This window comes from Nematolebias whitei, chromosome 9 (genome assembly GCF_014905685.2).
Source record: "Nematolebias whitei isolate Nwh7 chromosome 9, NemWhi1, whole genome shotgun sequence".
Taxonomy (NCBI): Eukaryota; Metazoa; Chordata; class Actinopteri; order Cyprinodontiformes; family Rivulidae; genus Nematolebias; species Nematolebias whitei.
In genome coordinates this window covers 44,828,550-44,840,692 of record NC_056506.1, presented here as the reverse complement: position 1 = coordinate 44,840,692, position 12,143 = coordinate 44,828,550, and the positions used below count along the sequence as shown (strand labels likewise).

Below are 12,143 nucleotides of genomic sequence, written 5' to 3'. Positions count from 1 at the left end.
TGACAAACAGACACAAACAGACAGAGGGAAAACAGGAATCCCACAGTGCCCCCCCCTCAAGGATCGCCTCTCGGCGATCTAAGCCGCTTCTCAGGGTGAGCCCTGAAAAAGGAGGTGATAAGGCCTGCGTCCAGGATGCGAGACCTAGGGACCCAGGAGCGATCTTCAGGACCATACCCCTCCCAATCTACCAGGTATTGGACGCCCCGACCCCTGCGTCTCACATCCAGGAGACGTCTGACGGTGAACGCAGGCGCGTTATCAATCATCCGGGGGGGAGGAGGGGCTCTAGAGGGAGGTTGAAGAGGACTGGACACAATGGGTTTGACTTGGGACACGTGGAAGGTCGGGTGTATCCTCATGGATGGAGGGAGTTGAAGCCGCACCGCCGACCTGTTCAGCACTCTCACAATAGGGAAGGGACCAATAAACCTAGGAGAGAGTTTCTTGGGGAAGTCCTTCAATGAGATGTCCCGAGTCGAAAGCCAAACCTTCTGACCAACCTCATATCTGGGAGCCTCGGAGCGGTGTCTGTCCGCGAAGCGTTTGTTCTGCTCGGAGGACCTGGCCAGAGCCGCCCTAGTCTGTCGCCAGACCCGACGACAGCGCTTGAGGTGAAGGTGTACCGAGGGAACGCCCACATCGGCCTCCTGAGAAGGGAAGAGAGGAGGGGAAAATCCCAAAGCCACCTCAAATGGAGATCGTCCAGTGGCTGCCGAGGTCTGTGAGTTGTGGGCGTACTCAATCCACGGGAGATGCTGGCTCCAGGATGATGGGTTGGAACCGATCACACACCTCAAGACAGCCTCCAGATCCTGGTTGCATCTCTCCGTCTGGCCATTGGATTGGGGGTGGTATCCCGAGGTGAGACTGACCGTGGCCCCCAAAGCCTCACAGAACCCCTTCCAGACTTGGGAGATGAATTGAGGGCCCCGATCAGACACAATGTCCGATGGAATGCCATGGAGGCGGAAGACATGCTCCGTGATAATCTGTGAGGTCTCGAGAGCAGAGGGGAGTTTGGGGAGAGGGATGAAATGAGCAGATTTGGAAAAACGATCAACAATGGTGCAGACGACAGTGTTACCATTGGAGACGGGGAGGCCAGTGACGAAATCCAAGGCGACGTGGGACCAAGGACGAGTGGGGATGGAGAGAGGAAGAAGAAGGCCAGCAGGGGGTTGGTTGTTGTTCTTGTTTTGGGCGCAGGTAGGGCAGGAAGAGACGAACTCCTTAACGTCCTTCTGCATGTTTGGCCACCAGAAGGAAGCTCTTGTCAGGTGGAGCATGCGTCGTATACCGGGGTGACAAGAGAAACGGGCAGTGTGGAGCCACTCCAGAACCTTGCCCACCATGGAGGAGGGAACGAACAGCCGTCCAGGGGGACCCGAACCAGGATCAGGTTCGGTAGTTTGGGCCTCCAGGATGTCCTTCTCGATGGGCCAAGTTACCGCTCCCACCTTGCAATAGGACGGGAGGATGTCTTCGGGAGTTCCGGAATCCTCGGTTGACGAGAATTGTCGAGAGAGGGCGTCTGGCTTGATGTTCCGAGATCCCGGGATATAGGTAATGGAGAACTGAAAGCGGGAAAAGAACAGGGACCACCTGGCCTGTCGGGCATTGAGCCTCTTCGCCCCTTGAAGGTAGGCCAGGTTTTTGTGATCCGTCCAAATGATGAAGGGGAGTTCTGATCCCTCCAACCAGTGCCTCCATTCCTCCAAGGCTAACTTGATGGCCAACAACTCACGATCACCCACGTCGTAGTTGGCTTCGGCGGACGAGAGGCGACGGGAGAAGAAGGCACACGGGTGAAGTTTCCCATCGTCGGATGACCTCTGCGAGAGGACGGCCCCAACCCCAGAGTCAGATGCGTCGACCTCCACGATGAATTGTCTTGAGGTATCTGGATGGGATAAGATCGGAGCAGTGGAGAAGAGATGTTTAAGATTGGAGAAAGCAAGTTCAGCCTTATCAGTCCAAGAAAATTTTAAGCGGGTTGAAGTTAGTTGTGTTAGAGGAATGGCAATCTTGCTGTAGTTCTTAATGAAGCGTCTGTAAAAGTTGGCAAACCCCAAGAATCTCTGTAACTGTTTCCGAGTAGTAGGTGTCGGCCAGTCCACCACTGCTTGTGTCTTATTTGGGTCAGACCTCACTTGTCCCCTCTCAAAAATAAAACCCAAAAACGTGACTGAGGTCTTGTGGAACTCACACTTCTCAGCTTTAACAAACAGTTGATTCTCCAGTAGTCTTTGGAGGACTGCTTTGACGTGTTGGGTGTGTTGTGCCTCGTCTTTAGAGTAGATTAATATGTCATCTAGGTAGACGAACACGAAGACTTGGAGAAAATCACGTAAGACGTCGTTGACAAGGGCCTGAAAAACTGCTGGAGCGTTGGTCAAGCCAAAAGGCATGACCAGATATTCGAAATGTCCCAGGGGTGTCTTGAAAGCAGTTTTCCACTCGTCCCCCTTACGAATACGGACTAGGTGATAGGCATTACGGAGGTCTAGTTTTGTGAATATTGTAGCACCTTGTAAGTGTTCGTAAACGGAGTCGATGAGAGGTAGAGGATATTTATTCTTGATAGTTATTTGATTCAGGCCCCGATAGTCTATGCATGGACGAAGGGTTTTGTCCTTCTTAGCGACAAAAAAGAAACCAGCGCCAAGTGGAGACGTGGACGGGCGAATAATGCCAGATTTAAGAGAGTCTTCGATATACTCTGTCATGGAGGCTCTCTCAGGACCAGATATATTAAACAATCTACTAGCGGGTAGCGGAGCTCCAGCCAGTAAATCGATCGCACAATCATAATGTCTGTGACGTGGCAAGGATAAGGCTAATTGTTTACTGAACACCGGTGCTAAGGAATGGTAGAGGATGGGGATTTTGGAAAAATCAATCTTCTCTTTCTGCACTGGAGGAGGAGAACTGGGAGAAATGGCGGAACGGAGGCATTTTAATGAACATTCCTCTCCCCATCGTTCAATCCTGTTCTCGACCCAGTTAATGTGGGGGTTGTGAATCCTTAACCAAGGGTATCCCAAAATGAGTTGTGAAGTGGGAGAATCGAACACAAAGAACTCACCCATTTCCCTGTGATTTCCTGAGACCACAAAATTTATTTTTTCTGTCTTATATGAAATAGACGAGATGTTCATTCCAGTGATAGCGGTGACAGATATGGGTGGATCCAACCTTGTTGTGGGAATCTGTAATTCCTCCACGAGGTCCCTGCTGATAAGGCTCTGTTCAGCGCCCGAGTCGACTAGTGCCTGCACAGGGTGATTTTCAGAGGTTAAACAGAGAATAACAGGTAGTGTAAAGTTTTTAGGAGTAAAAGAAGTATTGCCCACCAGTATCTCCTTACTTACTGGCAGGCGTTGGCTTTTACCCGTAACCTGCATCTCTTAATTGTGTGACCTTGTCCCCCACAGTACATACATGCTTTTGCCTCATGACGTCGCTGTCGCTCCTCCTGAGAGAGTCGGGTCTTTCCGATCTGCATCGGCTCCTCTTCGGAAACCAGTTCGGGAGTAGTGAAGGCGGGGCTTCTGGAAGCGAAAGGCTCATGGGAGTTGAAGTCCGCTTCGAGCAAGCTCTCCCGAACCCGGTTATCGATGCGAATAGCTAGAGAAATCACATCGTTTAAGAGGGAAGGGATCTCACCAGTAATCATTCTGTCCTTAATCTGGCGGTCAAGGGCCCTTATGAACGCACTGCAGAGCGCTCTTTCATCCCATCCGGACTCTTCGGCGAGGATGCGGAAGTGGATAGAGAATTTCGCCACCGTCTCTTTCCCTTGACGTAAGGAGAATAATTTCTGTGCAGCTTCCTCCTGTTGGAGAGGGTGATCGAACACCTGGAGAAAGTCCTTCAAGAAAATGGAATACGTCAAGTTTTCGACGGAGCGTCGGCGGAGGTAGGCTTGCGCCCATTGTAGTGCCTCGCTCTTCAGAGCGCTAACAATGTAAGTAATGCGTGAAAAATCTGAGTCGTAGGTAATTGGGGCTCTTTTAAATGCAAGTTCGCACTGAAGAATAAAGCCCCCACACTTTCGTGTATTACCTTCAAAAAACTCGGAAGGTCGAACGTCTGGTTCTCTAGGGAAAACTCCAACAGGTTTAGCCAATGGTTCGGAGGAGTGAAGCTGCGACGTCCTCCCCTTCTGTAGTGAAGCCACCATGCTCCCCAATTCCAGAATGTTGTCTTGGGTGGTTTGCTGTTGAGTAATAATCTGCTGTAACGTTAGAGCAAGATTGTCAAAGTTTCCTAGTGGTCCTAACTGAGCCCTTACTTCCTCAGTCTTGCCTGGGGGGTCCATTGGCTGGGACATACTATCAGGTTTATACAACGTCGACCCCCAATGTAGCAGACCAAGGAAGCAAGGACACGAGGCAGGTAAAAAGGTAAGTGATATTTATTTACAGGTGGAGATAAAAACTCGAACAGCTGTAAGGGAAGGGGAGAGACGGTGAATATATATCCTCTTGGTAGATGATGATGATGATGATAAAACAAGAATTGATCCTTACTTGTTATTGTTGCAGGAGATGGTTGAGGAGGAGCAAAGAGTGGGATCCTGGGTGTGAGGAGAATCCAGGAGAGAGTAGGAGGTTGACCCAGACAGAGTGGTGGACGTCGTTGCTGGAGACAGGACATCAAAGATCCACAGGAAGGAGTTCCAGTGGTGGGAGAAGTCCTAAGGAGGACCAGAATGAATCAGGCCGTGGAAGGTCCAATTGTCAGAAGATGTCCCAGCCCTGGAGAGGAGGCTGGCAGCTGCTTAAATGGGTGAGTAGCAGTACTCCTCAGATTGGTGGCAGGTGTGACGAGTTGGGTGATTAGCTGTGGAGGGAAAAGTGACAAACAGACACAAACAGACAGAGGGAAAACAGGAATCCCACAGTTTCAGTTGTTTCCCTGCTCCAAGACGCCTGATTCAGTGATTTAATCACTTCAAGTTCTGCAGAAGCCTGTTAATCCGTTCGTTCAAACCAGGTGCGTCAAAGCAGGGAAATGAGTGAAACATGCAGGGTGGTGTTCCTCAAGGACCATGGTTTGGAACTGTTGCATTAAAGAGCTACTTCTTGGGTTTTTATTTTTTTGCTCTTTTACATTCTAGATCTTTGCAAAGGTTTAATTGTGAAATTTTATCACGTATTTCCTCTTTTTATTGTCAACAACACTGTTTTGCTCAAAGTTCGTTAACATTTTTAACGCAGAGCAAAAAGCACGATCTTTTATTTATAGCTAACATTCTAGTTTTGTTTTTATTGTGTTTCCTAACGAAGAAGAACATGAATGATTATGATTATCATTATGAATGATATGTGGCTTAACAAATTAACTTGTAAAAATAATAAAATCATTACGGCACACTGTGAAATGAAATCAAGTTAAAAGAGGACTGGTTCAGATAAGAAAATAACTTTAGTAATGAGCCACTAACAAACAGTTCATCCTTCTTGATGTGGACTTTCTTCTGTTTTGCCAGAATAATTTACATTTATGATTTTGTTAAATATTGTCAGCATTATATTGAAATCTTGGACTCGTGTTTGAAAAATGTCTAGAGCGACTTTATGACTGTCAGCTATAAACAAAAATGATGGCGTGTGTTACATTAACTAAGGTTAAAATATTTGTTTTCATGTTAATCTGTCTACTTTATGTCCCACTCTCAATTTTAGAAGAGCGCACAACATTTCTTTACTTAACGATATGTATCTGATAACTTTCTTAAGATCAAGATTTAACACTAAAAATATGAAAGGCAAAACTTTATCAAACTTTTTTTTCTTCTTTCGGCTGCTCCCTTCTTCAGAGGTCACCACAAATTGTATGGGGTGCCGTTTGTAAAGATACACAGTCAAAAATTAACAGCAATATTTTGGTTTATTTGGCCTTTACTAAGATTTTTTTTAAGTCATATTCACCATGTTATTTATACATTTATAAATCTCATAGTTCCAAACTAAATGTTTAATTTACCATCTAAATATTTATTTACAAACTAAATACTTAACTTACAAGTTAAATATTTAGTTAGTAAACTAAATATTTAGATGTAAATTAAACATTTAATTTCCAAGCTAAATATTTAATTTCTAAGCTACAACTCGGGATGTTGTGGGTCGGTGGGCGGAATATTTTGAAGACCTCCTCAATCCCACCGGTACGTCTTCCACTGAGGAAGCGGAGCCTGGGGACTCTGGGTCGGGCCCTCCAATCTCTGGTGCTGAGGTCACTGAGGTGGTTAAAAAGCTCCTCGGTGGCAGGGCCCCAGGGGTGGATGAGATTTGCCCAGAGTTCCTTAAGGCTCTGGATGTTGTAGGGTTGTGTTGGCTTACGCGACTCTGCAATATTGCGTGGACATCGGGGGAAGTTCCCCTGGATTGGCAGACCGGGGTGGTGGTCCCCCTATTCAAAAAGGGGGACCGAAGAGTGTGTTCCAACTACAGGGGAATCACGCTCTTAAGCCTCCCTGGTAAGGTCTATTCGGGGGTTCTGGAGAGGAGGGTCCGTCGGATAGTCGAACCTCGGATTCAGGAGGAACAGTGCGGTTTTCGTCCTAGCCGTGGAACACTGGACCAGCTCTACACTCTCAGCAGGGTCCTGGAGGGTGCGTGGGAGTTTGCCCAACCAGTCTATATGTGCTTTGTGGACTTGGAGAAGGCGTTCGACCGCGTCCCTCGGGGGGCCCTGTGGAGGGTACTCTGGGAGTATGGGGTACCGGGCCCTTTGATACGGGCTGTTAGGTCTCTGTATGACCGGTGTCAGAGCCTGGTCCGCATCGCCGGCAGTAAGTCGGGCTTGTTCCCGGTGAGAGTTGGACTCCGCCAAGGTTGTCCTTTGTCACCGATTCTGTTCATAACTTTTATGGACAGAATTTCTAGGCGCAGCCAAGGTGTTGAGGGGATCCGTTTTGGTGGCCTTAGGATTGCATCTCTGCTTTTTGCAGATGATGTGGTCTTATTGGCTTCATCAGATCGTGATCTACAGCTTTCGCTGGAGCGGTTCGCAGCCGAATGCGATGCGGCCGGGATGAAGATCAGTCCCTCCAAATCCGAGGCCATGGTCTTGAGCCGGAAAAGGGTAGAGTGCCCTCTCCGGGTCAGGGAGGAGGTCCTACCCCAAGTGAAGGAGTTCAAGTATCTTGGGGTCTTGTTCACGAATGAGGGAAAAATGGAGCGTGAGATCGATAGGCGGATAGGTGCAGCGTCTGCAGTGAAGCGGGCGCTGTACAGGTCTGTCGTGGTGAAGAGAGAGCTGAGTCAAAAGGCGAAGCTCTCAATTTACCGATCGATCTACGTTCCCACCCTCATCTATGGTCACGAGCTTTGGGTTGTGACCGAAAGAATGAGATCTCGGATACAAGCGGCCGAAATGAGTTATCTCCGCAGGGTGTCTGGGCTCTCCCTTAGAGACAGGGTGAGAAGCTCGATCATCCGGGAGGGACTCGGAGTAGAGCTGCTGCTTCTCCACGTCGAGAGGAGCCAGTTGAGGTGGCTTGGGCATCTGTTTAGGATGCCTCCTGGACGCCTCCCTGGTGAGGTGTTCCGGACACGTCCCACCGGAAGGAGGCCCAGAGGAAGACCCAGGACACACTGGAGGGACTATGTTTCTCGGCTGGCCTGGGAACGCCTCGGGATTCCCCCGGAAGAGCTGGCCCAAGTGGCTGGGGAGAGGGAAGTCTGGGCCTCCCTACTTAGGCTGCTACCCCCGCGACCCGACCCCGGATAAGCGGAAGAAAATGGATGGATGGATGGATAATTTCTAAGCTAAACATTTAATTTCCTAGATAAATATTTAATTTGCTAACTAAATATTTAACTCTCACCTAAATATTTAACTTGCAAGGTAAATATTTAGTTCGCAAATTAAATATTTGAATTAGTTATTAAATGCTTAGCTTAGAAATCAAATGCTTAGCTTAGAAATTAAATGTTTAGCTTAGAAATTAAATATTTAGTTTGGAAATTAAATATTTTGTTTGGAAATTAAATATTTAATTTACACCTAAATATTTAGTTTACTAACTAAATATTTAACTTGCAAGTTAAATTTAAAGTTAGTAAACTAAATATTTAGCTTGTAAATTAAATATTTAGTTTGGAACTATGACATTTATAAATGTATGACTAACATGGTGAAAATGTGACTTTGGTAGTTTTTATGCCAGATGTCCGTCCTGATGCAACCACAGCCCTCTGTGTGGAGCAGAGAGCTGCTTTCTAGGGCGAACTGGGGAGCAAATGGTGGGGGTTAAGGGCCTTGCTCAAGGGCCCAGAGTGGGGGAAATGAGGGTGCTTCACCTTTCTCACCCACACTTTGATGTTGTCAGTCCAGGGAGTCGAACCGGCAACCTTCCGATCACAAATATAGTAAATATTGGGGGGTGTTACGTTCTACAAATAGCTTTCTTGTCAGTGATTTTGTTAACTCTTTTAAAATGTGCTTTTTCTCACCTTTAAAGAGTTCACAAAGTTGTTCAAATCTTAACTGAAGATCGTAACTTGCAGAAAAAAAAAAACTTTAAATTGGCTTTGTGTTATATGTTTATATTTTTATTTTTTATGTTTGGTCGCCTCACAACCTTTGCATATTTACTCTGTATATGAAACTATAATAAAAGCCCTCACTGCCAGTAGTCTGCTGGCAGCAGTAAATTACAGCAGGGTACATTTATAAATTGACCTGAATTTGCTGAAACGCTGATTCTTCTGCATTAATGATCAAACTGAGGGATTCAAAGCTCCGTGACAGGGAGTGGGAACATCGTGTGTTTTTACACTGATTTATTTTAATTAAAAACATCAAAATGTTTCTTGCGCAACTGATTTCTGACATCGTTGTTTTTCATGTTTGAATTCACAATTCTGTAAATTTGATAGAAATATATAATTCAGCCAAGTACTTGGAAAGTACCCAGAAAGTGCCAGATACAAACACTCGTCAAAGCATAATACCTACCGCCAGGCGCTCATTGGTACCATGTGTTACCTGGTAAGTACTAGATAAGTATCAAGTATAGGCAAGTATTGCAGAAATCACTGCATAATACAGCCTTGTCCCCACAAGTATCCGCCTGGAGCTCATTAGTATCAGATGTGTAGCAGGAAAGTAATCCTTATACCACATAAATATCAGGTATGCGCCAGGTAAATACAAGGCATATACTTTTTAAGTATGAGGTCAAAAGTCACTACACAATGAAGCTGCTCCTCACAAATGCTATGTACGTATTCAGTATACTAGGCTCTGCTGCAGGTGTTATGCTTGGTACATTTATATTAGTACCAGGTACATACTGTACTAAGTAAATACCAGTTTGTACTATTTTGGTTTAGCTTGTAGTCCACCTTTATTCTTTTTTTTTTTTTTTTTTAACCAAGCAATTATAATGGACATAATACTTGTACTCAGGTATAAAATGACAAACAGGACAAAATAACCAAATCAGGTAGGTTGAATTACTTTTGGAAGTTAAATCAAAACACTGACGTGGCTTATGTAACCAGTCACATTTAATTACATCACACCGCTGTGATTATGCAATAGTGAGCTTCATAATTACAATGACACCATTGAGAGCTTCACTCTTTCAACTCTGAGTCACCCTCGCCCGTTTTTTAACTTGAACACGCAGCGACGCTCACGTGTCCTCGAGAAGGAGAAAAAAACATCCACCTCAGCCACGTATCAGATAACCAGTGACGTTAATGGGAGTAAATGAGAGATAAGTGAGGGAAGTATTTTCACCAACCTCCCCAGCAGGATGTATTCGGTCTCCATGGCAACAACATCACTTTACTGTATCCTCAGTTCCAAGAACAGAATCAAAAGTTTTATTTCTGCCTGACAAGGGAAGCTCTGGGTGTTTTTCTGATCTCCCTCCCTCTTCCTCTCCTCTTCCTCCCTCCTTCCTTCCCTCCCTCCTCTGTGTACACAGGAATGCTTTGTTGGGAGCCGAGATAAAAGAAACAAAAGATGCATTCACAGAAACGACTCTGTTTCCATCCATGTGTGTACAAATGTGTGTGATTACGTGAAGAGGGGGGGGCTGCAATTGTGCAACAGGGGGCCGAGATGGTGAAGAGGTATGGGCGGCCAACTTTGGACCAGAAAGTCACAGGTTCAACTCCCCACCATGCCTACATGCCGTGATGCCTCTGAGCAAGACACCCAAGTTTCATTTAGGATGGAGAAGGAGGAGGAAAGAGTGTGTGTGTGTGTGTGTGGGGGGGGGGGGGGAGATGAGTGAAAGGGAGAAGGAAGGAATAAAAGATTGCGACAAAAGGCCTCATTTGTATTCTGGAGTGACGAGTAATCTCCCTCTTTCTCGCATCCTCTCCTCTTTGAACACGCGCACGCGCACGCACAGACGCAACTTTTTTGTCACCCCTCCAGTTTTTTTTTCCAACCTCCAATTAATTGAAATGAATTCCTTTCATCTGCATAAAAAAAACTTCAGAAGACGTTTAAAAATGCTTCAACTTTTAATTTGTTTGTTTTTTTCTGTCTTCCTTGTATGAATTATTTTATTATTATTGATGAAGATAAACAAAACATAAACATTTAGATTTTCATTTCGGTTGCAGCTCATTGAAAACAAACGCACTGAATCAGATTCAATTCATAAAATTCCACACATGCAGTCACGAAGGATGAATTGTTTAAATGCGCAATAATTTTGCATTTTCTTACTAAAATCTGAACTTATAGAAGACAATAATCCCTTTCTGCATACAGGTGGTAAAATAAATCAATACTTCAGGGCACAAAGCAAGTTATAAACTTTAGCAAATGTGCTGTGCGTTCAGACACTTTTCTCCTATTTCGAAGAAAAACTCAGCATCACTGTTTTATTTAAACATTAGCTTCATTTTTTTGTGCTTCTGGATGTTTTTTTAATTCAACGTGTGCATCCAGTTTGATGTCTGCTTCTGCTACAGGTTCACGTGAATCTCCTGAATCTCAGCTGCAAACTCCACCTGTCTGAGCTTCAGTTGGAGGAACTTTTCAGACTTGGCACAGGTTACAAAGTAGCCGTGAAGCTGAAGCATAAAGTTTGAATACTTTGGCCTTAATGAGGGAAAAACAGCTTTTCGTTCCGATTTTATCGCCCATTTACGCGTCAGTTATCGTCACGTTTTTGCGTCACTTTTTCTGCAACTCACAAAAAATGTGAAAGTTTTCAATTACTTGCATTTAAAAACTCATTACTACTTGTCTTAGTGAGTAGTAAACTGCAGGCGTGCAAGGATTTGCAACAAAACAGATGAAATCACTAAATGAAGCAGCAGAATTCATGAGATTTAAAAAAAAAACATCAAAGCATGTATAGATATGCTAAGTTATGCCAATTTATAAACTTACCAAACGCTGCATTCTCTGATTTTTTTACTTGTTTTAAGAGATTTGTTTGATTTCTTGCCCTTATCTTAGTTCATGTCTGCATTTGCGTAGCTCTGTGTGAATAAATGAGCTTCCTTACCTTTTCAGAGCAGACTGATGTAATTGACGCTGCAGAGAGGATTCAGGAGCCTCAGTCTTTGCTCTCCATGTCTTCTTTTGTTGTCATGCTCACAGGACTGTAATTCTGCAGCAGCTTGCGCCCCTTGATACTGTACACCATTGAGGGGAATTATGGGGGCACTCATTGGCTCATCAGGATCCCGTTTCGGACCCAAAGCCCGCGATCACGCCGCCTGCAATTACTTCACAAAGTGCCAGGACTTGGCTTTTTATAAAAGGCCTCCCTCTCTCGGTTTTCTACTTTCCCTCGGTGTCCCTCTCTCCCTCGCTCCTGCATCCCTGTCGTGTCCCACTTTAATCTGTGAAACGATGCTAAAACCGATCCCCGTTCACAGTCAGCTTCATTTGAAGACGTTGCATTGAAGAGCGTGAACCGACCTGTTGCGTGTGTGTTTGTTTACGTGCGTTTGCAGGACATCCACACAGTTAAAGCGTGCACCAAACATTCACAAAGCACACGTTTGGTCGTTCCACGTGCACAGCTCTAACAAGCCAGGCCCTGCAGAAACCAAACGCACACGCACTTCCGCTCTTGCACACAAATGGACACACAAAACACCCTTTTTTTTTTTTTTTAAGGAGACCCACAGAGCCCCCTATTC

At 45.4% G+C, this 12,143-nt stretch overlaps 1 protein-coding gene across 1 annotated transcript in view; it reads right to left on the bottom strand.

Moving 5' to 3' along the window:
• Positions 1–11,936, bottom strand: part of LOC119415239 (ATP-sensitive inward rectifier potassium channel 10) — a 26,590-nt gene extending 14,654 nt beyond the window's left edge. Inside the window, exon 1 of the mRNA XM_037682405.1 lies at positions 11,501–11,936. The gene's annotated coding sequence lies outside the window, so the exon portion shown is untranslated. The remainder of the gene's footprint in view (positions 1–11,500) is intronic.
• Between the last annotated feature and the right edge of the window lie 207 nt (positions 11,937–12,143).